The sequence below is a fragment of the Neoarius graeffei genome, chromosome 4 (genome assembly GCF_027579695.1).
Source record: "Neoarius graeffei isolate fNeoGra1 chromosome 4, fNeoGra1.pri, whole genome shotgun sequence".
NCBI lineage: Eukaryota > Metazoa > Chordata > Actinopteri > Siluriformes > Ariidae > Neoarius > Neoarius graeffei.
This window is the reverse complement of record NC_083572.1, coordinates 100,720,400-100,745,340: the sequence shown is the minus strand read 5'-3', so window position 1 is coordinate 100,745,340 and position 24,941 is coordinate 100,720,400.

Genomic DNA, 24,941 nt, shown 5'->3' with positions numbered 1-24,941 from the left:
ACCACACATGACAGTTCCCATTATGGCAAAAAAGTTCAGTTTTAGTCTCATTTGACCAGAGAATCTTCTTCCATGAGTTTGGGGAGTCTGCTACATGCTGTTGGGCAAACAGCTCTCCTTGCCCGGTCTGTGTTAATGCCCTCCTTGCCCGGTCTGTGAGTTTTGGTGGGCGGCCTTCTCTTGTCAGGTTTGTAGTGGTGACATATGCTTTCCATTTTGCTAAAATGGATTTAATGGTGCTCGCTGGGATATTCAAAGTTTGGGATTTTTTTTTAAATAATCCAACCCTGATCTATACTTCTCCACAACTTTGTCTCTGACCTGTTTGGAGGCTCCTTGGTTTTCATGTTGCTTGATTAGTAGTGTTACAGAGTCAGGGTCCTTCCAGAACAGGTTGATTTATACAGACTTCATGTGACAGATCATGTGGCACTTTGATTGCACACAGATAAATCTTAATCAACTAATTTTGTGACTTATGAAGTGAATTGGTTGGACCAGCAAATTTAGGAGTTTCATATGAAAGGGGGTGAATACCTATGCACACTCCTGATTTCTGCTTTTTCATCTTTAATTATTGCTTGTGTCACAATAAAACAACACTTTTCACCTTTAAAGTGGTAGGCATGTTGTGTAAATCAAATGGTGCTAACCCCCCCAAAAAATCCATTTTAATTCCAGCTTGTAATGCGACAAAACAGGACAAACACCAAGACGGATGAATAATTTTGCAAGACACTATACTTCATTTCTGCCAAATTGCCCACCCCAAATTTCTCAGTATTCGCAGAAACCCTCACATCTTAACATTTCGAAGATTTCTTTTGTCTCTTAGTCACCCGTTCCTTCCCTACAATAATACACTCCATTTTAATTCCTGTCCATTCCTGTTTTATTACAGTGGGTTAAAGAGCTTGGAGCTGGACACACATTTATTAACACTCATATACAATGTGTCGAACCTGTAATGGCTCAAAATTGGACTCATGCAGTATTCTGTCATTTATATACTGTAGAATAAGCATGTTAAAACCATTATATATTTCATCTCCTACCACCCAAACACACCACACAGTACGTTTAGCTTTATTATACTGGTTAATTTTGAAATCAAAGTTAATAATAATTTTTGAAACATATGATGCACTAGTCTGTCTGCGTTTTTCGGGACCCTGCTCTGACCTCAGGACTCCAAATTAGCGTGCGCTCCCTTGAATCTGTCGAGGAGATTCAGATTATTAAATATTCAGACTTCAATTTTTCCTCCATCAGGCATTTGAAGGGTTCATAATTACAGCAGGATTGGAGCTGTCATTAATTGTCGGGACCGCGGGCAGGGCAGGGTTTCTGTCTGATACACTCAATCATTTTCTGGATGGAAGACAGTCTGGTGGTGCTTAGTGATGAGCGACGGATAGAGAGGATATTACACGGTTGCATGAAGATATTTAGTTTATCTTTGAGAGGTGAACAATATTTTCAACACGAGAAGATAAACTTCATATCTTCACACCACCATGTAATGTTTTTTTTTAATATTATATGGACACAGCTACAAAAAATAATGTGCAAGTTAATCAAAAGAATTTTAATTTTGAACCAATTCACCATTTGAACAATGCACATCTAGTCAGCAGGAAAACACTGGGAGTGACCTCATCGGAGTGAAATATCGGGAAATATTATACATACAGGACACTTTTTCCATGGAATAAAAACGTGTTCTGTTCCCTTCTCGCGGGTTTCATTCATTTGGTTCGATAGCATGCAAGATTGTTCGCATATCGCTTATCCTACGTGTATTACGTCACTCTACCCAATGGAAAATGAGCGTTGAATATGGTTTATGGTATTGCGTGGTTGTCAAGACAACATGACGTCAAACGTCGGAGACGTAAAACTTCTGTGCTAGTGAGCAACTGTGAAAATTTGTTAACAAACATGGCTGCCAAGTTTGCTTCATTAAAAACGGAAGATTTTGAGAAAATTTTGGCTGCCAGGTCACTCCGTTGTGTGTAGCTGTCAATGTTGATTTTAAAAGTAACTAAGTAAGTTACACAGGGAAAATAATAATAATAATAATAATAATAGGGGCGGCACGGTGGTGTAGTGGTTAGCGCTGTCGCCTCACAGCAAGAAGCTTCCGGGTTCCAGCCCCGTGGCCGGCTAGGGCCTTTCTGTGCGGAGTTTGCATGTTCTCCCCGTGTCCGCGTGGGTTTCCTCCGGGTGCTCCGGTTTTCCCCACAGTCCAAAGACATGCAGGTTAGGTTAACTGGTGACTCTAAATTGACCGTAGGTGTGAATGTGAGTGTGAATGGTTGTCTGTGTCTATGTGTCAGCCCTGTGATGACCTGGCGACTTGTCCAGGGTGTACCCCGCCTTTCACCCGTAGTCAGCTGGGATAGGCTCCAGCTTGCCTGCGACCCTGTAGAAGGATAAAGCGGCTAGAGATAATGAGATGAGATAATAATAATAATAATAATAATAATCTGCTTGACTGCGCTAGCATTGGGCTTCGCTAACACTACACCAGCTGGGAGGTGACTGCACTGCCGTGATAACAGCACCAAGTCATGGGTTAGCTAGCGTTGGCCTTCGAGAATGCTGATATGAAGAGAATGTGTATGTATAATAATAATAATAATAATAATATTGGCTGGGTTTTTTGTGGTCTATCAGATATATTCCATTTAGCTAGCATGATGTGTCTGCGACTCTTTCAATATCATGCTAGCTGAATGGAATATATCTGATATACTACAAAAAAGCCAGGCAAAATTATTTAAACGTGTCACTTAGAAAATGCGAGTTTTTCAACACGAGAAGATAGACTTGATATCTTCAAGCCAACGTGTGATTTTCTTTTTATTATATTGACACATTAAAAAACAAAAAGTACCCAAATTTATCAAAACAATTCATCAATTTCCTCACGAGTGACATATAGAGATTTATGCCATGGTGTTGGTTCTCCATGTCCCGGATGGAGCTTGTATGAAAAATAGGAATGGTGTATTTCCCAGTAAAACACTCGTGTCCATATAATACTGTATACTGCTTTATTTCATTTAGTTGTGAGACTTACCTGTTTTCTGGACATCACTATAGTGATTTGAACAATTTAGTTGCTTGGGATCTCGAACTAATATTATAAACACTGACATACCTGGCTTGAAAGATGTCTTTGTTGGGATATGTACAAATTTATACAAATAAATTCTTCTTCTTCTTCTTCTTCTTCTTCTTCTTCTTCTTCAGGAAAAGACTTTACAGCCAGCATACTGATGCTGTATCTTGGAAATTGTATCTTGGAATGTTAGCTCGTCATGAGTGCTAACGTGCTAACCTGAATTAAACCTTGGAGAGTTGCTTAGTAAGGAGTGAAACACATGTGGATGTGATGTCTCATCTCATCTCATTATCTCTAGCCGCTTTATCCTGTTCTACAGGGTCGCAGGCAAGCTGGAGCCTATCCCAGCCGACTACGGGTGAAAGGCGGGGTACACCCTGGACAAGTCGCCAGGTCATCACAGGGCTGACACATAGACACACACAACCATTCACACTCACATTCACACCTACGGCCAATTTAGAGTCACCAGTTAACCTAACCTGCATGTCTTTGGACTGTGGGGGAAACCGGAGCACCCGGAGGAAACCCACGCGGACACGGGGAGAACATGCAAACTCCACACAGAAAGGCCCTCGTCGGCCACGGGGCTCGAACCCAGGACCTTCTTGCTGTGAGGCGACAGCGCTAACCACTACACCTGGATGTGATGTTATAGGAAAATAATCTAACCAACACCCAGGTGCTGGGATGCAGCCCAGTGTAGAGTTGCTGATTACAATATTTTACTTATTGTCCATTCTCAAGAAGGAATGAAAGAAGCTTAATCCGCATGCAGGGACACGCCCACATTTTCAACAACAACAACAACACAGTTTTATATTTATAAACCACAAGAATAAACATGTAACATGATGAACTGTCCCAACTCTCCCTATCTGGCCATTTTGAAAAAAAAATCCTTAAATGTTTTTTCCCCAGAATTTAAGTTTAATAAATAATACTATATATGGTAACTCTAGGTGGCACGGTGGTGTAGTGGTCAGCACTGTTGCCTCACAGTAAGATGGTTCTGGGTTTGAACCTCACAGCTGACCAAGGCCTTTCTGCATGGAGTTTACATGTTCTCCTTGTATCTGCATGGGTTTCCTCTGGGTGCTCTGGTTTCCCCTACAGTCCAAAGACATGCAGATAAGGTAAAACACCCAGCCACTGGGGTTGTAGAAGCCAGTGCATACTCAGTGCCAGTCCCAAACCTGGATTGATTGGGGAGGGCTGCGTCAGGAAGGGCATCCAGTGTAAAACCTATGCCAAATCAAATATGCAGAACAGATCCACTGTGGCAATGCACCTAATGTACGGGAGCAGCTGAAAGAAGAAGATATCTGGTAACTCTACTTTAATTCCGAACAAATTCACCAGTGTACATTGCACCATACGGTAGAATGGAGGTGGAGGAGAACTGCACAAACAGTTCAGAGAATATTGGTCGAGAAAAACATTGAATATTGAACTGCACAAACCTTACTGCAGTGTCCAGCTTCATGGCTCCAAAGTCGGTTACTCTAAGGGGCAACATCTAACTTCTGATGGAGTCTAAAACCTGATTGGGTGAAATTAATTTATGGGAATACTACAAACTGTCCCAAGTCTTCCTCCATCCCAAGTCTCACTGCTCTTCCTTATATTTTTGCTGGATATTTTCATTTATTATTGAGTAGGCCTTTGACACACTTTTCTATACTTTCACTTAAGTATCATTTCTCAGTATGGATTTTATCCAGCACTGGTGAACTGGAGTGATGTAGCTGAGGTTGAGGAATTTGTAGAGCCAGAATTCACACACCATACTGACACTGGGGGCAATTCTACATTATTCAGCACCTTCATTTTGCAGTCTTTCCAAGGAATAGTGGTATGGTTCATAATTAACCCTATCATCCATCAATTATTTTACAACTGCATGTCGTAAGAATTTTGGCTTCTAAATATCATATAAAAAAACTAACAGATTTTCATGTGAATACCATAATTAATAAGTAAAAAAGTGTAAAATATTGTGTATTAAAAATAATAAACAGTTATTCCACAAAATTGAGCCGCATAAGCCATGTATGATGAGATTGAGTGGAATAACTGTTTTATCCACATTCACTGGATTTTGAGAAACAGAGTGCTTTTATTTTTATTTTTTGCAAATTCTATCAATAAAAACTTTATACAAAACGTCCGACAAAATCACTTCTGCTTAGAATGTACAGTGGTGCTTGAAAGTTTGTGAACCCTTTAGAATTTTCTATATTTCTGCATAAATATGACCTAAAACATCATCAGATTTTCACACAAGTCCTAAAAGTAGATAAAGAGAACCCAGTTAAACAAATGAGACAAAAATATTATACTTGGTCATTTATTTATTGAGGAAAATTATCCAATATTACATATCTGTGAGTGAACCTCTAGGGTTTGCAGTTAATTTGAAGGTGAAATTAGAGTCAGGTGTTTTCAATCAATGGGATGACAATCAGGTGTGAGTGGGCACCCTGTTTTATTTAAAGAACAGGGATCTATCAAAGTCTGATCTTCACAACACATGTTTGTGGAAGTGTATCATGGCACGAACAAAGGAGATTTCTGAGGACCACAGAAAAACTGTTGTTGATACTCATCAGGCTAGAAAAGGTTACAAAACCATCTCTAAAGAGTTTGGACTCCACCAATCGACGGTCAGACAGATTGTGTACAAATGGAGGAAATTCAAGACCATTGTTACCCTCCCCAGGAGTGGTCGACCGACAAAGATCACTCCAAGAGCAAGGCGTGTAATAGTCGGTGAGGTCACAAAGGATCCCAGGGTAACTTCTAAGCAACTGAAGGCCTCTCTCACATTGGCTAATGTTAATGTTCATGAGTCCACCATCAGGAGAACACTGAACAACAATGGTGTGCATGGCAGGGTTGCAAGGAGAAAGCCACTGCTCTCCAAAAAGAACATTGCTGCTCATCTGCAGTTTGCTAAAGATCACGTGGACAAGCCAGAAGGCTATTGGAAAAATGTTTTGTGGATGGATGAGACCAAAATAGAACTTTTTGGTTTAAATGAGAAGTGTTATATTTAGAGAAAGGAAAACACTGCATTCCAGCATAAGAACCTTATCCCATCTGTGAAACATGGTGGTGGTAGTATCATGGTTTGGGCCTGTTTTGCTGCATCTGGGCCAGGACAGCTTGCCATCATTGATGGAACAATGAATTCTGAATTATACCAGTGAATTCTAAAGGAAAATGTCAGGACATCTGTCCATGAACTGAATCTCACGAGAGGGTGGGTCATGCAGCAAGACAACGACTCTAAGCACACAAGTCGTTCTACCAAAGAATGGTTAAAGAAGAATAAAGTTAATGTTTTGGAATGGCCAAGTCAAAGTCTTGACCTTAATCCAATCGAAATGTTGTGGAAGGACCTGAAGCGAGCAGTTCATGTGAGGAAACCCACCAACATCCCAGAGTTGAAGCTGTTCTGTACGGAGGAATGGGCTAAAATTCCTCCAAGCCGGTGTGCAGGACTGATCAACAGTTACCGGAAACGTTTAGTTGCAGTTATTGCTGCACAAGGGGGTCACACCGGATACTGAAAGCAAAGGTTCACATACTTTTGCCACTCACAGATATGTAATATTGGATAATTTTCCTCAACACAGAAATGACCAAGTATAATATTTTTGTCTCATTTGTTTGTTTGGTTCTCTTTATCTACTTTTAGGACTTGTGTGAAAATCTGATTATGTTTTCCATCACATTTATGCAGAAATATAGAAAATTCTAAAGGGTTCACAACCTTTCAAGCACCACTGTAAACAAACTTGTGAAATGACAGGAGCAATTTGTGAAAAATGTGATAATAATAATTCTTAGTAAATAAAAAAAGATACATTTTTACCGTCAAATACTTTCTTTCCATATTTTTGTTGCTTTTTTTGTATTTTTTGGGGTTTTGTTTTCAAATAGTGTTTTTATTTCATCCTCAGTTGGTTCAGCAACATGCTCCACCATTTTGTTTTTCTCTACTCACGGTATATGAGCTGATATCCTAGTAGGAGAGTAACCAATCAGAGTGCGCGATTGCTCATATTCAGTGAATGTGGATAGAATAAGAAAATAGCAAACGTAATTCCATTGTATAAATCTGGGGACAAACACAAGTTCACAAAATACAGACCTGTTTCTTTACTTCCTCAATTCTCCAAAATTCTTGAAAAACTATTCAATAACAGATTGGATAAATTCATTGAAAAATACAAACTACTCAGTGATAGTCAATATGGATTTAGAGCAAATAGATCAACAGAGATGGCACTAATGGAATCAATTGAAGAAATCAGTAACTCTATAGGGCGGCACGGTGGCGTAGTGGTTAGCGCTGTCGCCTCACAGCAAGAAGGTCCGGGTTCGAGCCCAGTGGCCGGTGAGGGCCTTTCTGTGTGGAGTTTGCATGTTCTCCCCGTGTCCGCGTGGGTTTCCTCTGGGTGCTCCGGTTTACCCCACAGTCCAAAGACATGCAGGTTAGGTTAACTGGTGACTCTAAATTGACCGTAGGTGTGAATGGGAGTGTGAATGGTTGTCTGTGTCTATGTGTCAGCCCTGTGATGACCTGGCGACTTGTCCAGGGTGTACCCCGCCTTTCGCCCATAGTCAGCTGGGATAGGTTCCAGCTTGCCTGCGACCCTGTAGAACAGGATAAAGTGGCTAGAGATAATGAGATGAGATGAGAATATGGGATAAGGGGAGTTGTATTAAATTGGATAAGAAGTTATTTGAGCAACAGGACCCAATTTGTGAAGTTGGGTGACTCTGTCTCAACTCATTTGAATATTGATTGTGGTGTCCCCCAGGGGTCAGTATTGGGTCCTAAACTGTTCATTCTTTATATAAATGATATGTGCAATGTATCAAAGATATTTAAGATGGTATTATTTGCAGATGACACAAATATGTTTTGTTCTGGAACAAATTTACATGAGTTAGAAAACATAATCTCTTCAGAATTGTGCAGGTTAAAAAGTTGGTTTGATCGAAATAAATTATCATTAAATCTGTCTAAAACAAAAATCATGTTATTTAATAATTATAAAATAAATAAGGCAATAAATGTACAGGTAGATGGTGTTGATATTGAAAGAGTTTCTAATAATACATTACTTGGGGTAATAATAGATGATAGAATTAATTGGAAATCACATATAAAATACATACTAATTAAACTATCAAGAAGCATATCTGTGTTGAGTATAGCTAAGCACGTCCTGGACTATAATTCACTCCGCATTCTTTACTGTTCCCTGGTTTTACCGTACTTAAATTACTGCTCAGTGGTGTGGGGAAATACGTGTAAATGTTCACTTCATGCAATAACTATACTTCAAAAAAGAGCTATAAGAATAATTCATAGTGCTGGTTACCAAGATCATACTAATTCACTATTCTTAAATTCAAAATGTTTAAAATTCAGGGATATTATAGAATATAAAACTGCCTTAATAATGTACAAAGTAAGGAATTATAAAGTACCAAGGAATATTCAAACAATGTTCTCAGACAGAGAGGGGGGGCTATAATTTTAGGGGGAGATTGAAATTTAAAATTCGCAGTGCTAGGACAACGTTAAAAATGTTCAGTATCTCTATTTGTGGAGTAAAGCTATGGAACAGTTTGAATGTGGAGCTCATGAAATGTACAACTATAAACCAGTTCAAAAAAAGGTATAAGGAACAGATCTTTATGAGGTATAGGGAGGAGGGATTACAATAACATGCTATTGATCATATAAGTGTATATATGTGGGTATGGATACGTATACGTATGGATATATATATATATATTTATATCATGAGTATTGTGTGTGTGTGTGTGTGTGTGTGTGTGTGTATATATATATATATATATATATATATATATATATTAGTGCTGTCAAAAATGTCGCGTTATTAACGCGTTAACTTGACTCAATTTTAACGGCGATAATTTTTTTATTGCGAGATTAACGCTCTGTGACATGATGTAGGTTTTTCATAAGCTTTTGAAACTGCCAGGAACTTGGAACAGAGACTTTGCTTAGAAAACTGATAGCAGCTAGACTGTAATGCCACGCCCCGCACAGCCAGAGTCCTCTGCCCTCCTCCCCCAAAGAATCAGCGCGGGCAGGGCGCGCTAGTAGAGATGGGATTTATGGCTCTTTGATGGGATCCGCATCTTTGTGATCCGTTCTTTGAAAAGAGCCGTTCAAAAGACTGGCTAATTTGGCTCTTTTTAAATATTTATTCAGTTTTAAGAAGACAGCGTCTAAAGAAGCCAGATCCCTCTGAACTGTAAACTCAATGCTATCCCAGAAATCCTTCCTGTAATATGCAAATTTGGTCACCTCTGATTGGACAGCACGACGCATCAACAGGCAGAAAGTGTAAAAGTACAAAATGTGTTAAGTGAGCTGAAACAGTAAAGATCAGATTCAATGCAATATTTATCAACGAACAACTTAAAGTTAATATAATAGTGCACTTTATATTATAATCAAGCATGTCAAGGCTACCGTCACTGTGTAATCTATCTCTCTGATTAGAGTTGTAGACACTCAAGCAGTAGATCACTTCACTCATGGTTCTCTTGCTAGCCCCGCGCCAGTGCTCGGCTTAGGTTTCACTTTGTAGTGGCTGTGTCAAGACGTGTTATGCTTTGCAATAAAAAAAAAACATTGGTACAAAGCAAGCCCATTCACTTTTTTATGCTGATAAGAGAATTACAATGTTTTTTTATGTGACAAAAATGCGCGATTAAATTGCGATTAATCGCGAGTTAACTATGACAGTCGTGACATTAATCACGATTAAATATTTTAATCTCTTGACAGCACTAATATATATATATATATATATATATATATATATATATATATATATATATATATATGCATAATTGTAGATAATAAATATGCATAATTATGATATTATGAGTGTCTGTGTATGTATGGATATGTGTATAGTTATAGATATGTGTATATGTACTGTATGTGCTGTATATATGTATTATATATGTGTATATATGTATAACATATGTATCTGTATAATATATGATTTGATTTGGTCAATATTATACCATGTTGGTATGTCTTTGTATGTTGGTATGTTTTCTTTTTGTTTGTTGCTTTTGTTTTCTTTTGTATATATAGTTTATAATGGCGGAAAGTGACGTTTGATTAGTGGTGGTATAGAGGGTTAGGATTTGATAAGTTATTTACTTCTTCCTAATCCTTTCCAAACATTATTATGTTACTGCCTCGTGGCTACGCTATTCTGTTTGTTTATGACGATGTTTTGATTATTACATTTTTTATTATTTTTAATATTTTTTATATCTTCTTTACCATTCGGAATCAATCAATCAATCAATCAATCAATCAATCAATCAATCAATCAATCAATCAATCAATCAATCAATCAATCAATCAATCAATCAGTATGAATTATTCAGGTCTAAAATATGTCATGTTTGTGACCAAAACTATAAAAAGCAAAATGAAACATGTTTTGTTTTAATTTCAAATTTTGTGTTGAAAGTTTATAAAGAGACAGAGTGCAGTGAGAGTGAACACAGTCTTGAGAGGAACAGAAATCAAGATAAGGATAATGTTGTTAAATTACAGAAATGCTGTGAAATAATTCTGGAGGTGAATTATAACTTAAAAAAAACTAGCTTAAATTGACAGTCCATAATTGTGGATACTATGCATGAAATATATACATATGTTAATTTAAAATAATAAAAAAAGAATTATGACATTTGTAGTTTGGGTTTAAATCCAAAATAATGACACATACAGATAATATCATTGTGTTCCCCGACTAGACTGCAGTTAGGGATCGTCTTCCAATTGGGCGTTGGGAGGAAAATGCTGGGTGTAGAAGACATGACATATGACTGTATAAACCCAACATTATAAAAGACAATGAGGATATTTTAACGACTGAACCGTGAGATGTGATGTCGAGATCAAGCTTGAGATCGAGTCTGTCAGCGTTAAAGGTCAGAAATGTCGCCGCTGCTTTATGGCTCTTTGTTAAACTGGCATGATGGGAAATTGAGTTTTCACAAAGTGCGTCAATGTTTGCTTTGGTTTTTATTGGCTCATGAAACCAAACTAAATAAAAAAATCAGATGATGAGATGATGGATACTGCAGTCTTGTTTTGACGAAACGCTGTTTATTAGGTTCGGATTGTAAAATATGAATTGAAGGTCCACCGCATGCTCAGCTTGTTAAAACATCTACGTTGTCATGAAGGTGTGATATACAGGTGTGTATATTAACCTAATTTGGCATTTACTCACCAGGAACTCTGACGATTTTATTTTGTTCATAAGTTTGATGACTTTGATGACGATAAACATTGTGTCAGTAATTGTCAGATGGACAGACCAGAGTCTACAGACAGATTATATTCAGTCGGACTCATTTTATGCACCGGAAAGAACATTTTTCTCTGCGTTATAATAAAAAAGGATCCTCGCTTCATTCTCTCAATATGACTGTGAGATAAATCAAAGTGGAAATATTTCAGTAGGATTTAGCCCAAGGAGAGGTAATTTAAATAATATCCCTCACCGAGCTGCTTCCGAATAAAAATTACGTCTTGGGCAATATTTCATCCGACGTGAAGCGGAGAGAAAGAGAGACAGACCGAGGGAAAGAGAGATTTCCTTCCGAAATAACAAAAGTGCAATAATTCAAACGGGCAACCTTTCCTGTGAACAAGGTTAATTATGGTGACGATGACGAACATGCAGAAACAGACTGCGTGTCGTTATTTAACCAGGCCTTGAAGAGATGATGGCCTACAGATAACCAAACACACTCCTGGAAATATATCTGTGCTGTGTGTGACAGGATTAACACTGTCATGACGATGTTCAGGAACCATTAAGTGTCTAATGGGAATTTGAATTCTAATATCTAATTCTGTTTTTAATATCAGGTTTGCTATGATGCTAATAATAATAATAATAATAATAATTCTTACTTCGGAGTCACATTGCATTTGAAGCCTATCCCAAGAACACTGGGCATGAGGCAGGAACACACCCTGGATAGAACCACCAGTCCATCACAGCACACCACACACACGTTCACACACTCATTCACACCTAAGGGCAATTTAGATTAACCAATCCACCTACTATCATATTTATGGGACGTAGGAGGAAACCGGAGAACCTGGAAATAACCCACATAGACACATGGAGAACGTGTAAAACTCCACACAGACACTAACCCAAGCGACGGAGCGATCCAGGAATCCTGGAGCTGTGAGACGGCAACACTAGTGCTGCCATTGTGTTCCTCATAATGTATACGGTGCCTTTTGATATCCTGTACACTATACAGGCTGTTTTCCCACTTCACACCTGGTGTTCCAGGAATAGGCTCTGATTCACTTCCATCCTCATCAGGATAAAGTGCTTCCTGAAGTTCTGCACCTGGAGAGTCATTAGAAACCTTAATTATTTATATTCATTGGGGGCACAAACTTTTGAGCTTGTTAAAAATGTCTCATTAGCTGTAATATATAGTATGTTGTAACAGGTTGTCAAATGTAAAACATCTTTATGTGAGGACGGGATTCTGTTTCGTAGATAAGTGTGAAATCATGCTACGGTCTTTTCTTTCGTTCCATTCAGAAAGCAAGGGGTGCACAAACTTTTGCACTCCACTTGCTATGACTTCGTGACTTGGTCTAAAAAGTGATCCCAAAGAAATGCATTATGAAATAAATACATTATCAAATAGCTATAGTATATGGCATGTAGCTCTGGCGCTCACGTTCCGTCGACGTGAGAGGATTTGACACGTTAATACAGTGACTTCACGTGTGCGGAATGAGAAGTGATAAAAATTCCCGACTTAACAAATCATTTAATGAGGACGAGGTCACATATATTATGTTGTAAAATAAATCTTACCCTCATCTTTTATTCTCTGTGTGTGGAGGGCATGAGGAGAGCGAGAGCCTGTCCTGTCAATCACTCGCGGTCGAGCGGAACACCTGCGAGACGCAGACAGACAGAGACAGCCAGACAGAAAGACACGCACACACTCATGGATACACACACATTACAGTCTCATGAGTGTTTAATTGGCCGGAGGCGGGCCGGAGGCCGAGGCAGAGAGCTGTCACTCCGTGTCACGCTGAATGGAGGCCCGCACTCGTTCTCCAGGCAAGAGAACTTCGCTTTGATGGAACTGCTGCAGCTGAATAACGACAACATGGCCTCGTGTTCTTCACTGTGAGAAGAGCAAAAGTCCCAGTTTACACCCGGAACCATGCCGGCCTTCTGTACACACACTTCCTCTGCCTTCTTCCTCTGGCACATTGCCTTGTTTTCTTCTCCTCCATTTCTTCCTGTTGAAGCTGATTCTTCAATCTCCTTCTGTCCCGTACTTTACCTTTTGTCCTTAACGTTTTCTTTTATTTCCTTTCCATTCATTTCCTTTTCTTTCTTTTAAGTTCAAAGTTTCATTTAATCTCTTCACTTTCATTTTCTCCTGCTTGAATTTTCCCTTTATTTTCAGTTCCTTTCACATTTCCTGTTTTCTCCTTTCATTTTGACGAAGTTTGCCTTTCCTTTCAGTTTTGATTTTTTCTATTCTAATTAACTCCTTTCTTTTTAAGATTTCTTTTTTCAAACCCTCTTTCTTTTCCTTCCCTTCAACTTCCTTTCCTTTTCTGACATATTTCCTTTCCTTTCCTTTCCTTTCCTTTCCTTTCCCTTTCCGACATCTTGCCTTTCCTTTCCTTTCGTTAACTTTTCTGACATCTTTCCTTTCCTTTTCCAAGATCTTTCTTTTTCTGACATCTTTCCTTTCCTTTACCGACCTCTTTCCTTTTCTGACATCTTTCCCTTTCCTTTCATTTGCCAACATCTTTCCTTTTCCGACATCTTTCCTTTCCTTTCCTTTCCTTTCCTTTCCTTTCCTTTCCTTTCCTTTCCTTTCCTTTCCTTTCCTTTCCATTTCCAACATCTTTCCTTTTCTGACATCATTCCCTTTCTGACATCTTTACTTTCCTGTCTGTTCTTTTCTTTTTCTGACATCTTTCCTTTCCTTTCCTTTCCTTTCCTTTCCTTTCCTTTCCTTTCCTTTCCTTTCCAACATCTTTCCTTTCCCTTTCCAACACCATCCTTTGCTTTCCTTTTTCTGATATCTTTCCTTTTACAATATCTTTCCTTTCCTTGTCTGACATCTTTCCCTTTCTGACATTTTTACTTTCCTGTCTGTTCCTTTCCTTTTTTGACATCTTTCCTTTCTTTCCTTTCCAACATCTTTCCTTTCCTTTAATTTCCTTTCCTGTCGCAACATCTTTCCTTTCCGTTTCTGACATCTTTCCTTTTCCAACATCTTTCCTTTCCTTTTCAGATATCTTTCATTTCCCAGCATCTTTCCTTTCCTTTTCCGATGTCTTTCCTTTCCTTTTCTGATGTATTTCCTTTTCCGACATCATTCCTTTCCTTTTCTGACATCTTTCCCTTTCTGTCATCTTTACTTTCCTGCAGGGGCGCAGATAGGATTTTTGAACTGGGGGGGACTGAGCTGTCAGCAAATGATTCCATTTTGTGTATGCATGTATGTGTACGTGTGTGTGTGTGTGTGTAAATATATATATATATATATATATATATATATATATATATATATATATACTACCGTTCAAAAGTTTGGGGTCACTTTGAAGTCTCCTTATTTTTGAAAGAAAAGCACTGTTCTTTTCAATGAAGATCACTTTAAACTAATCAGAAATCCACTCTATACATTGCTAATGTGGTAAATGACTATTCTAGCTGCAAATGTCTGGTTTTTGGTGCAATATCTCCATAGGTGTATAGAAGCCCATTTCCAGCAACTATCACTCCAGTGTTCTAATGGTACAATGTGTTTGCTCATTGCCTCAGAAGGCTAATGGATGATTAGAAAACCCTTGTACAATCATGTTAGCACAGCTGAAAACAGTTGAGCTCTTTAGAGAAGCTATAAAACTGACCTTCCTTTGAGCAGATTGAGTTTCTGGAGCATCACATTTGTGGGGTCGATTAAATGCTCAAAATGGCCAGAAAAATGTCTTGACTATATTTTCTATTCATTTTACAACTTATGGTGGTAAATAAAAGTGTGACTTTTCATGGAAAACACAAAATTGTCTGGGTGACCCCAAACTTTTGAACGGTAGTGTGTATACATGTTATTTCACCTCCCTCACTGCCATCACCAGGAACTACCTGCAGGCCAGGACAATGATAACATTTTAACATAGCCTATGGAAATCCAAAGTTTACACATTATCATCACGCACAGAAATTGCAAAACTGCAAAACTAGTTTTAAAACCGCTAAGTTCCAACTGTTAAACATAGCGAGAGGCTGGGCTACGTGTGTGTGTGTAAAGTGTAAACCAGTGCATCCTGACTTTCTAACTATGCCTGTGTGTTGCGTGAGCGGCAGTCAGTCAACAACTCTTCGCAAAGTTTCCTTATGAAACAATATGCTCGCTGAAATTATGGCAGGGAACGCCAGATTAAACATTAAAACTGCCTTCTGAGCACTGTATCTACAGGCTACCACCGAAAGAAGGAGGCTACCAGAAAGGCATCTCTACTCCGTATGATTTTACTTTCACTACGACATTACTTTGAACAGACTATCAAAAAATTGCAAGGTGATATGATAAAGTAAGGCACAGTTTACTTACAGTCGTTTTTTTTTGTTGAAAAAACGATGCAATCGTTTTCTGCCTTTTGGCACCCTTCATCATGCCGTGTTGGGGTCCTGAACTAGGAGGCGCTGTCCCCGATATGCCTGTCAAACTTGTTGTGGGTAACCATAGCAACCAAGCTCGAGCTCGCAACCTGTGCAGTCTGCGCAGTTGCAACTACGTCTGTACTGCTGTGCACCTCAATAAACCGAATGGTAATTAGTCTTTTGATTTTTCCGTGAGGTTTGCCTTATGCAAAGAAAGACAGCATAGACGTTTTTTCCTCCCTATAATTGGGGGGGGACCGAACAAGGTGAATTTAAATCTGGGTGGGATGAATCCCCCCCGTCCCCCCTCTATCTGCGCCCGTGCTTTCCTGTCTGTTCCTTTCCTTTTCTAACATTTCCTTTCTTTCTTTTCCAACATCTTTCCTTTTCCAACATCTTTTCTTTTCCGACATCTTTCCTTTTCCAACATCTTTCCTTTTCCAACATCTTTCCTTTTCCAACATCTTTTCTTTTCCGACATCTTTCCTTTCCTTATCTGACATCTTTCCTTTCCTTTCCTTTCCTTTCCTTTCCTTTCCTTTCCTTTCCTTTCCTTTCCTTTCCTTTCCTTTCCTTTCCTTTCCTTTCCTTTCCTTTCCTTTCCTTTCCTTTCCTTTCCTTTCCTTTCCTTTCCTTTCCAACATCTTTCCTCTCATTTTCTGACACCTTTCCTTTTCTGATATCTTTTCTTTCTTTTTCCAACATCTTTCCCTTTCCGAAATGTTTCCTTTCCTTTTCTGATTGCTTTACATTCCTTTTCGACATCTTTCCTTTCTTTTTCTTTCTGACATCTTTCCTTTCCCTTTCCAATATCTTTCCTTTGCTTTCCTTTTCCACCATCTTTCCCTTCATTTTCTGACATCTTTCCTTTTCTGATATCTTTCCTTTCTTTTTCCAACATCTTTCCCTTTCCGAAATGTTTCCTTTCCTTTTCTGATTGCTTTGCTTTCCTTTCTTTTCTTTTCTGACATCTTTCCTTTCCTTTCCCTTTCCAACATCTTTCCTTTGCTTTCTTTTTCCAACATCTTTCCTTTCATTTTCCAACATCTTTCCTTTCCTGACATTTTTCATTTACCAACAACTTTCCTTTCCCTTTCCAACATCTTCCTTTGCTTTCCTTTTCTGATATCTTTCCTTTTACAATATCTTTCCTTTCCTTTTCCGACATCTTTCCCTTTCTGACCGTTTTACTTTCCTGTCTGTTCCTTTCCTTTTTTGACATCTTTCCTTTCCTTCCTTTCCAACATCTTTCCGTTCCTTTAATTTCCTTTCCTGTCGCAACATCTTTCCTTTCTGTTTCTGACATCTTTCCTTTTCCAACATATTTCCTTTCCTTTTCAGACATCTTTCAGTTTCCAACATCTTTCCCTTCCTTTTCTGACAACTTTCCTTTCCTTTCCTTTCTGACATCTTTCCTTTCCTTTCCTTTCCTTTCCTTTCCTTTCCTTTCCTTTCCTTTCCTTTCCTTTCCTTTCCTTTCCTTTTCCAACATCTTTTCTTTTCAGACATCTTTCCTTTCTTTTTCTTTCCAACATCTTTCCTTTCCTTTTCCGATGTCGTTCCTTTTCTGATGTATTTCCTTTTCCGACATCATTCCTTTCCTTTTCTGACATCTTTCCCTTTCTGTCATCTTTACTTTCCTGTCTGTTTCTTTCCATTTCTGACATTTCCTTTCTTTCCTTTCCAACATCTTTCCTTTTCCAAAATCTTTTCTTTTCTGACATCTTTCCTTTCCATTCTGACATCTTTCCTTTCCTTTCCTTTCCTTTCCTTTCCTTTCCTTTCCTTTCCTTTCCTTTCCTTTCCTTTCCTTTCCAACATCTTTCTTTTCTTTCCAACACCTTTCCTTTCCTTTTCTGATGTCTTTCCTTTCCATTCCAACATCTTTCCTTTCTTTTTCTTTCCAACATCTTTCCTTTCCTTTTCTGACATCTTTCCTTTCTTTTTCCTTCCAACATCTTTCATTTCCTTTTCTGACATCTTTCCTTTCCTTTACCTACATCTTTCCTTTTCTGACATCTTTTCCTTTCCTCTCCTTTCTGACATCTTTCCTTTCCCTTTCCAACATCTTTCCTTTCTTTTTCTGACATATTTCCCTTTCTGACATCTTTTCTTTCCTGTCTTTTCCTTTCCTTTTCCCACATCTTTCCTTTCCTTTTCCAACATCTTTTCTTTTCAGACATCTTTCCTTTCCTTTCCTTTCCTTTCCTTTCCTTTCCTTTCCTTTCCTTTCCTTTCCTTTCCAACATCTTTCTTTTCTTTCCAACATCTTTCCTTTCCTGATGTCTTTCCTTTCCATTCCAACATCTTTCCTTTCTTTTTCTTTCCAACATCTTTCCTTTCCTTTTCTGACATCTTTCCTTTCTTTTTCCTTCCAACATCTTTCATTTCCTTTTCTGACATCTTTCCTTTCCTTTACCTACATCTTTCCTTTTCTGACATCTTTTCCTTTCCTCTCCTTTCTGACATCTTTCCTTTCCCTTTCCAACATCTTTCCTTTCTTTTCTGACATATTTCCCTTTCTGACATCTTTACTTTCCTGTCCGTTCTTTTCCTTTTCTGACATCTTTCCTTCCTTTCCAACATCTTTCCTTTCCTTTTCTGACATCTTTCCTTTCCTTTTCCGACATCTTTCCTTTTCCAATATCTTTCCTCTCATTTTCTGGCACTTTTCCTTTTCTGATATCTTTTCTTTCTTTTTCCAACATCTTTCCCTTTCCCAAATGTTTCCTTTCTTTTTCTCATTGCTTTCCTTTCCGATATCTTTCCTTTCTTTTTCTTTCTGACATCTTTACTTTCCATTCTGATATCTTTCCTTTCCTTTCTTTTTCATTCTGACATCTTTCCTTTCCCTTTCCAACATCTTCCTTCGCTTTCCTTTTCTGATATCTTTCCTTTTACAATATCTTTCCTTTCCTTTTCCGACATCTTTCCCTTTCTGACATTTTTACTTTCCTGCCTGTTCCTTTCCTTTTTTGACATCTTTCCTTTCTTTCCTTTCCAACATCTTTCCTTTAATTTCCTTTCCTGTTGCAACATTTTTCCTTTCCGTTTCTGACATCTTTCCTTTTCCGACATCTTTCAGTTTCCAACATCTTTCCTTTCCTTTTCTGACAACTTTCCTTTCCTTTCCCAACATCTTTTCTTTTCAGATATCTTTCCTTTCCTTTCTTTTACTTTCCAACATCTTTCCTTTCCTTTTCTGACATCTTTCCTTTCTTTTTCTTTCCAACATCTTTCCTTTCCTTACGTCTTTCCTTTCCTTTACTGACATCTTTCCTTTTCTGACATCTTTCCCTTTCCTTTCATTTGCCAACATCTTTCCTTTTCCGACATCTTTCCTTTCCTTTCCTTTCCTTTCCCTTTCCAACATCTTTCCTTTCCTTTACTGATATCGTTTCTTTCTTTTTCCAACATCTTTCCCTTTCCAAAATGTTTCCTTTCCTGATTCCTTTCCTTTCCGACATCTTTCCTTTCTTTTTCTTTCTGACATCTTTCCTTTCCCTTTCCAACATCTTTCCTTTGCTTTCCTTTTCCACCATCTTTCCCCTCATTTTCTGACATCTTTCCTTTACTGATATCTTTCCTTTCTTTTTCCAACATCTTCCCCTTTCTGAAATGTTTCCTTTCCTTTTCTGATTGCTTTGCTTTCCTTTCCTTTCTGACATCTTTCTTTCCTTTCCCTTTCCAACATCTTTCCTTTGCTTTCTTTTTCCGACATCTTTCTTTTCATTTTCCAACATCCTTTCCTTTCCTTTCCTTTCCTTTCCTTTCCTTTCCTTTCCTTTCCTTTCCTTTCCTTTCCTTTCCAACATCTTTCCTTTGCTTTCCTTTTCTGCCTTCTTTCCCCTCATTTTCTGACATCTTTCCTTTACTGATATCTTTCCTTTCTTTTTCCAACATCTTCCCCTTTCTGAAATGTTTCCTTTCCTTTTCTGATTGCTTTGCTTTCCTTTCCTTTCTGACATCTTTCTTTCCTTTCCCTTTCCAACATCTTTCCTTTGCTTTCTTTTTCCGACATCTTTCTTTTCATTTTCCGACATCCTTTCCTTTCCTTTCCTTTCCTTTCCTTTCCTTTCCTTTCCTTTCCTTTCCTTTCCTTTCCTTTCCGTTCCTTTCCTTTCCAACATCTTTCCTTTGCTTTCCTTTTCTGCCATCTTTCCCCTCATTTTCTGACATCTTTCCTTTACTGATATCTTTCCTTTCTTTTTCCAACATCTTTCCCTTTCTGAAATGTTTCCTTTCCTTTTCTGATTGCTTTGCTTTCCTTTCCTTTCTGACATCTTTCTTTCCTTTCCCTTTCCAACATCTTTCCTTTGCTTTCTTTTTCCAACATCTTTCCTTTCATTTTCCGACATCCTTTCCTTTCCTTTCCTTTCCTTTCCTTTCCTTTCCTTTCCTTTCCTTTCCTTTCCTTTCATGACAGCTTTCCTTTTCCGACATCTTTCCTTTCCTTATCTGATATCTTTCCTTTCCTTTCTTTTTCTTTCTGACATCTTTCCTTTCCCTTTCCAACATCTTCCTTTGCTTTCCTTTTCTGATATCTTTCCTTTTACAGGATCTTTCCTTTCCTTTTCCGACATCTTTCCCTTTCTGTCATCTTTACTTTCCTGTCTGTTCCTTTCCTTTTCTGACATTTCCTTTTTTCCTTTCCAACATCTTTCCTTTTCCAACATCTTTTCTTTTCTGACATCTTTCCTTTTCCTTTCCTTTCCTTTCCTTTCCTTTCCTTTCCTTTCCTTTCCTTTCCTTTCCTTTCCTTTCCTTTCCTTTCCAACATGTTTCCTTTCTTTTTCTTCCCAACATCTTTCCTTTCCTTTTCTGATGTCTTTCTTTTCCTTTCCTTTCTTTTTCTTTCCAACATCTTTCCTTTCCTCATCTGACATCTTTCCTTTTCCAACATCTTTCCTTTCCTTTCCTTTCCTTTCCTTTCCTTTCCTTTCCTTTCCTTTCCTTTCCTTTCCTTTCCAACATGTTTCTTTTCTTTTTCTTCCCAACATCTTTCCTTTTCTTTTCTGACATATTTCCCTTTCTGACATCTTTTCTTTCCTGTCTTTTCCTTTCCTTTTCTGACATTTCCTTTTTTTCCTTTCCAACATCTTTCCTTTTCCAACATCTTTTCTTTTCTGACATCTTTCCTTTTCCAACATCTTTCCTTTCCTTTCCTTTCCTTTCCTTTCCTTTCCTTTCCTTTCCTTTCCTTTCTTTTCTTTTCCTTTCCTTTCCAGCATGTTTCCTTTCTTTTTCTTCCCAACATCTTTCCTTTCCTTTTCTGATGTCTTTCTTTTCCTTTCCTTTCTTTTTCTTTCCAACATCTTTCCTTTCCTCATCTGACATCTTTCCTTTCCTTTCCTTTCCTTTCCTTTCCTTTCCTTTCCTTTCCTTTCCTTTCCTTTCCTTTCCTTTCCTTTCCAACATCTTTCCTTTCCTTTACTGATATCTTTTCTTTCTTTTTCCAACATCTTTCCCTTTCCAAAATGTTTCCTTTCCTTTCCTTTCCTTTCCTTTCCTTTCCTTTCCTTTCCTTTCCTTTCCTTTCCTTTCCAACATCTTTCCTTTCTTTTTCTTTCTGACATCTTTCCTTTCCCTTTCCAATATCTTTCCTTTGCTTTCCTTTTCCGCCATCTTTCCCCTCATTTTCTGACATCTTTCCTTTACTGATATCTTTCCTTTCTTTTTCCAACATCTTCCCCTTTCAGAATTGTTTCCTTTCCTTTTCTGATTGCTTTCCTTTCCTTTCTGACATCTTTCTTTCCTTTCCCTTTCCAACATCTTTCCTTTGCTTTCTTTTTCCAACATCTTTCCTTTCATTTTCCGACATCCTTTCCTTTCCTTTCCTTTCCTTTCCTTTCCTTTCCTTTCCTTTCCTTTCCTTTCCTTTCCTTTCCTTTCATGACAGCTTTCCGTTTCCGACATCTTTCCTTTCCTTATCTGATATCTTTCCTTTCCTTTCTTTTTCTTTCTGACATCTTTCCTTTCCCTTTCCAACATCTTCCTTTGCTTTCCTTTTCTGATATCTTTCCTTTTACAGGATCTTTCCTTTCCTTTTCCAACATCTTTCCCTTTCTGTCATCTTTACTTTCCTGTCTGTTCCTTTCCTTTTCTGACATTTCCTTTTTTTCCTTTCCAACATCTTTCCTTTGCTTTCTTTTTCCGACATCTTTCTTTTCATTTTCCGACATCCTTTCCTTTCCTTTCCTTTCCTTTCCTTTCCTTTCCTTTCCTTTCCTTTCCTTTCCAACATCTTTCCTTTGCTTTCCTTTTCTGCCATCTTTCCCCTCATTTTCTGACATCTTTCCTTTACTGATATCTTTCCTTTCTTTTTCCAACATCTTTCCCTTTCTGAAATGTTTCCTTTCCTTTTCTGATTGCTTTGCTTTCCTTTCCTTTCTGACATCTTTCTTTCCTTTCCCTTTCCAACATCTTTCCTTTGCTTTCTTTTTCCAACATCTTTCCTTTCATTTTCCGACATCCTTTCCTTTCCTTTCCTTTCCTTTCCTTTCCTTTCCTTTCATGACAGCTTTCCTTTTCCGACATCTTTCCTTTCCTTATCTGATATCTTTCCTTTCCTTTCTTTTTCTTTCTGACATCTTTCCTTTCCCTTTCCAACATCTTCCTTTGCTTTCCTTTTCTGATATCTTTCCTTTTACAGGATCTTTCCTTTCCTTTTCCGACATCTTTCCCTTTCTGTCATCTTTACTTTCCTGTCTGTTCCTTTCCTTTTCTGACATTTCCTTTTTTCCTTTCCAACATCTTTCCTTTTCCAACATCTTTTCTTTTCTGACATCTTTCCTTTTCCAACATCTTTCCTTTCCTTTCCTTTCCTTTCCTTTCCTTTCCTTTCCTTTCCTTTCCTTTCCTTTCCTTTCCAACATGTTTCCTTTCTTTTTCTTCCCAACATCTTTCCTTTCCTTTTCTGATGTCTTTCTTTTCCTTTCCTTTCTTTTTCTTTCCAACATCTTTCCTTTCCTCATCTGACATCTTTCCTTTTCCAACATCTTTCCTTTCCTTTCCTTTCCTTTCCTTTCCTTTCCTTTCCTTTCCTTTCCTTTCCTTTCCTTTCCAACATGTTTCTTTTCTTTTTCTTCCCAACATCTTTCCTTTTCTTTTCTGACATATTTCCCTTTCTGACATCTTTTCTTTCCTGTCTTTTCCTTTCCTTTTCTGACATTTCCTTTTTTTCCTTTCCAACATCTTTCCTTTTCCAACATCTTTTCTTTTCTGACATCTTTCCTTTTCCAACATCTTTCCTTTCCTTTCCTTTCCTTTCCTTTCCTTTCCTATCCTTTCCTTTCTTTTCTTTTCCTTTCCTTTCCAGCATGTTTCCTTTCTTTTTCTTCCCAACATCTTTCCTTTCCTTTTCTGATGTCTTTCTTTTCCTTTCCTTTCTTTTTCTTTCCAACATCTTTCCTTTCCTCATCTGACATCTTTCCTTTCCTTTCCTTTCCTTTCCTTTCCTTTCCTTTCCTTTCCCTTTCCAACATCTTTCCTTTCCTTTACTGATATCTTTTCTTTCTTTTTCCAACATCTTTCCCTTTCCAAAATGTTTCCTTTCCTTTCCTTTCCTTTCCTTTCCTTTCCAACATCTTTCCTTTCTTTTTCTTTCTGACATCTTTCCTTTCCCTTTCCAATATCTTTCCTTTGCTTTCCTTTTCCGCCATCTTTCCCCTCATTTTCTGACATCTTTCCTTTACTGATATCTTTCCTTTCTTTTTCCAACATCTTCCCCTTTCAGAATTGTTTCCTTTCCTTTTCTGATTGCTTTCCTTTCCTTTCCTTTCTGACATCTTTCTTTCCTTTCCCTTTCCAACATCTTTCCTTTGCTTTCTTTTTCCAACATCTTTCCTTTCATTTTCCGACATCCTTTCCTTTCCTTTCCTTTCCTTTCCTTTCCTTTCCTTTCCTTTCCTTTCATGACAGCTTTCCGTTTCCGACATCTTTCCTTTCCTTATCTGATATCTTTCCTTTCCTTTCTTTTTCTTTCTGACATCTTTCCTTTCCCTTTCCAACATCTTCCTTTGCTTTCCTTTTCTGATATCTTTCCTTTTACAGGATCTTTCCTTTCCTTTTCCAACATCTTTCCCTTTCTGTCATCTTTACTTTCCTGTCTGTTCCTTTCCTTTTCTGACATTTCCTTTTTTTCCTTTCCAACATCTTTCCTTTTCCAACATCTTTTCTTTTCTGACATCTTTCCTTTTCCAACATCTTTCCTTTCCTTTCCTTTCCTTTCCTTTCCTTTCCTTTCCTTTCCTTTCCTTTCCTTTCCAACATCTTTCCCTTTCCAAAATGTTTCCTTTCCTGATTCCTTTCCTTTCCTTTCCTTTCCTTTCCTTTCCTTTCCTTTCCTTTCCAACATCTTTCCTTTCTTTTTCTTTCTGACATCTTTTCCTTTCCCTTTCCAATATCTTTCTTTTGCTTTCCTTTTCCGCCATCTTTCCCCTCGTTTTCTGACATCTTTCCTTTACTGATATCTTTCCTTTCTTTTTCCAACATCTTCCCCTTTCTGAATTGTTTCCTTTCCTTTTCTGATTGCTTTGCTTTCCTTTCCTTTCTGACATCTTTCTTTCCTTTCCCTTTCCAACATCTTTCCTTTGCTTTCTTTTTCCGACATCTTTCCTTTCATTTTCCGACATCCTTTCCTTTCCTTTCCTTTCCTTTCCTTTCCTTTCCTTTCCTTTCCTTTCATGACAGCATTCCTTTCCCTTTCTGACATCTTTCCTTTTCCGACATCTTTCCTTTCCTTATCTGATATCTTTCCTTTCCTTTCTTTTTCTTTCTGACATCTTTCCTTTCCCTTTCCAACATCTTCCTTTGCTTTCCTTTTCTGATATCTTTCCTTTTACAGGATCTTTCCTTTCCTTTTCCGACATCTTTCCCTTTCTGTCATCTTTACTTTCCTGTCTGTTCCTTTCCTTTTCTGACATTTCCTTTTTTTCCTTTCCAACATCTTTCTTTTTCCAACATCTTTTCTTTTCTGACATCTTTCCTTTCCTTTCCTTTCCTTTCCTTTCCTTTCCAACATGTTTCCTTTC